The sequence below is a fragment of the Poecilia formosa genome, unplaced genomic scaffold (genome assembly GCF_000485575.1).
Source record: "Poecilia formosa unplaced genomic scaffold, Poecilia_formosa-5.1.2 Scaffold2275, whole genome shotgun sequence".
NCBI classification, from domain to species: Eukaryota; Metazoa; Chordata; class Actinopteri; order Cyprinodontiformes; family Poeciliidae; genus Poecilia; species Poecilia formosa.
In genome coordinates, this window is record NW_006802214.1 from 14422 (window position 1) to 18295 (window position 3874).

Here is a 3874-nt window from a genome sequence, read left to right on the forward strand (position 1 = left end):
ACACCATTAAAATATCTACTTTACTCGTTGTGAGTCCTTTTAGATACAAGCCCTGGTGTTTTTTGGCAGCACAAGTGAATATAAATTAGATCAGAAATTGAAAGGGAATAAAAACACTTATAAAACAAATGGCTGTAAAAACTATATTATGAAAATACAGTAAGGTGGCTGGATTTTGAAATTGCTGCTCTTAACTGTGATCTTAAATGCGTATGGAAAGTTATGGGACGTGATTGGACCGCTGGATCAAGGAGCACAGCTGTACTGTAAATTTTAAATGTACAGTTGCATTGTGGGATATTTACCGGCTGGAGGCTAACGTTCGCGGGCTAAAGAGCGGGGCCAGCAACGACTTTCACCGGATAAGTACTTTTTAAAAACATTTTTGTTGAAGTTTTATGTTTGCTTGTGGACTAAAATATATTTTATGTGGTTATATTGAGCTACTCTCCCGTCTATCACGTTGTTGCCTCAAGCTAACTTTGGTTATTTCTCAGCTAGCATTATGTGCAAAACAAGTGCTTTTTAGTTAAGTTGATAATATTTTTCACCCAGAATATGCCAATGGTTGTATTCTGGTCTTTTTTGCTGAGGTTTGAGGTGGGGTGACTCAACTGTTTTTATTTTATCTCTTTCGCACATGTATTAGTTAGCGCACGCGATTAACCTGAACATTTTAAGGATTTAATATTAGTCTCCTGCGGATTATATCTAGTTCACAGCAGCGTGTTGCATACAATTCCCCAATTTACCTCAGAAGATACAGTATCTGATGGGTGATTTTCTTTTTTTATATGTATGTATATATAAATGTATTTTGTCTAAGACGCTGCCTCAGCTTAAGAACCAAAGAGTCATAAAGCTCAGAGGTTCGGGCATTTACACCTGCTGATTAGAAGATGGAGGTTCACAAATCCCTCTCCTAACATCTCGCCTGGTTTTTAAAATTTTTTCCTTGATATCACAGATGCAGGCAGCACTTTTTCTCAATAAAATACCTCCACAGGTCTGCCTAGGAAGCTTTCCCAGATTGCTTAAAGTAGTGAAGTAAATAATAAAGTAACTTCTGGATTTGAAGAAAAAGAAAACTCTTACCTCTTATTCTGGCATTGAGAAATTACTTTTGGTGAACATAACTGGCTATCTGGTTCTTCTGGCTTCAGCAGCTTAAGTGTAAATCTGTTTAGCTTGATTGAAAAACTGTTTTTGTTTGTGTCATGTGGTGATGCAGATGGACTCTTTCTTAAAGCATCATCATCCAGTTCACAAACACTATCCTGAACAATGATGACATGTCACAACGTCATTCGTATTTTCCCTGTGAACTCCACCCATCAAACCGTCTCTGTGTGGGACTTTACGTGGTTGGGACAGATGTCCACTTCCAGAGACAACGTCCCATCAGTCCCTGAGAAAAGCTCGCCAGGCTTTGGCTCACTCTGGTGCTCACACGTTTCCAAATGTCTTCACTCAGAGGGGCCTGGCACTCATCCATGCTGGAGGTGGGGTTTTGTTATGCCTGGTGCAATGCTTCTCCTTCAGCTGTCTTCTGTGTCCTATTGATGCCCTAAAGAGTCCAGGTTAGAGGTCAGCCCTTCAGGGGTGTCAGGGTCAAACTTTAGCTCATGAATATGGAGAAACACTGGGCTCAGGGGACCATCTGGTCGGCCCTTTTGGAAACCAAACAAATGATCCTGCTGAGTGGGGGCATATTAGTGTAATTACTGTGGACTTCCCAGGCCTTAAACATGCCTCTGGCAGGACTTACTGGTTTTCTTTTCTTTTTTTTTTTTTTGCATACTGATGCAGAATGTGGATTAAACCAAAGCGAAACAAGAAAAACCAGACAAGGCTTTCATAAATTAATCCCTGAGAAAATGATTTGTGTTCTTTTGGGTCAAAACGAATCTCATTTTTTGTGATTTGTAATTTGCTCTTTCGCCTTTTGTGAACACTTTGTGTAGTTCTGGTGATTTTGCGTTATCTGTTTGAATCAGGCCTACTCTTTCAGGGATTCAATTTTCTAAGGATTGTCTACGGCGGGGAAAGTAAGTATTGAAAGTTTTCATGACCTTTATTTTACCAGGTGACATGTTGGAGAATTATTTACCAAAAAATGTTGGCCTGCAGTGCTGTGCAGTTTATCGGCTGCACGGTTGAGGACAGTGAGAAATGCAGCTCTCTCTTGTGTCTCTCACTGCCACAGGTGACCTGGAGTCCATGAAAGCAGAAATGTCTGCCTAAAGATACTGTGACTGCTTGGACACCTGTCACATCCAACTGCACTGCCAGGAAAGCTTGCTGATAGAAGGAGAACAGAGCTTTGGCAGCATCACAGCAAGGTGTTCAAGGGTAATGTTAGCATCAGTTTTCTATTCTTTTGTTCCTCATTGCTAAGTGCTCTTTGCTCTCCAAGAATCAGCTATTCTCTTTTCCAAAATGTATTCCTGTCCAGTGTTTTACATTGTACCAAATCCATTCTGTATATAATTCAAATCTCTGTCTTGGGATAATGACAGTTGTTCTCTATTGATAGTAAAATAATTGCTTGGGGAAAATGCTCAGAGAAGGATTACGCTCTAAAAAATAGCTTTTTGTCTTCTATACAGTTTAATCCTTCAGAATCACTTATGTACTGTGCTGATTCATCATTTTTTGCTCCCCACAGAGCTTTCTATGACTGTGCAGCAGGGGTGCATTCAAGTGCAGCTTGCAAAAAAACATAAACTACACATAGTTTTATGCACTACCCTGAGTGGGGAAAAAATACATCTGTGACACAGCAATTTAATGGTAACATGGTGATGGAAGTATTATCCTTTTGTTCAGCAGACAGAGGGAAACTTAATGGAAAGGATGAGTGGAGTTAAATACAGGGCGGTCCTAAAAGAAATCTTGTTAGTATCTGAAAAAAACTTGTTTCCAGAGAGAACAACAACCCTAAGTTTTCAGTCAGATCTACTATAGTTTAGCAAAAGATGGTTTAATACAGTTTTGACTCATGGGGCCACACTGTTCAGATTTTTGTTTTAAAACTATTTAAAAACATCATATCTTTTTCCTTCCAGCTTTCAATAACTCAAAACACGGGGTTGGTTCATCACAGTTAAACAATAAAGCACTCTATCACAGTTATAATGTGACACTGTAAAAAAACAACAACAAAAAAACAACTGATGTATTAATATTTTTCAAAGACCCCTAAGAATTGCTGGTGATACATTTTAAATTGTTTGTAAGAATATTTGCATTTGGGTGATGAAAGGCTGAAAATCAAGAAGCTTTTCCGTTCAGAGGCGGGTGAGCCCGCAGCTTGCCTGTCAAGAGGAGTGGCACTAAAGACTCAGAACATGAATAAATCACCACAGTTTGACCCATTTAAATACCAAATGGAGCCATATTCTCCACCAGGGAACTAGAGGGATGCATGAACAAACTGCCTCATTTCCATTGGTTGACAGACTCAAGTACGTCGTCTGGCATGAGTGCAGAGTTTTTGGCTCCGAGTCGAATAGCAGAAATGTGTCCCCAGTTACATCCTGAGGTGGAAGGCAGTGGAGTGTGTGATAATACTTCATAACACTGTAATTCGACTGACTAAGCCATATTATATCTCAGATCATCTCATTTGATGTGATTGAGTGGATATCCTCCATTTGTTGTCTTTGAATTTTTCTCCCTGCCTCTGTATCTATAATTTTCTCCTTCATATTGTATTCATTTTGGAGTTACTCATATCAGCTAATGGAGGTTTCTGTTCATTTATCTCCTTCGTCACCTAACATAACTTTAACGTTAATCTGAGTAGTTGTTGGATCTTAAAACATGGCCGAAATAGTTTTCAACCTGCAGTTGTATAATAAAAGTCATTTAA

General features: G+C 39.2%; 1 long non-coding RNA gene across 1 annotated transcript; it reads left to right on the forward strand.

The window, feature by feature from the left end:
- Positions 1 to 1996: 1996 nt before the first annotated feature.
- On the forward strand, positions 1997 to 2572 carry LOC107835392 (uncharacterized). Its single transcript, XR_001661211.1, has 2 exons — positions 1997 to 2048; positions 2207 to 2572. It is a non-coding gene; the product is annotated as an uncharacterized LOC107835392 (long non-coding RNA).
- Positions 2573 to 3874: the final 1302 nt, after the last annotated feature.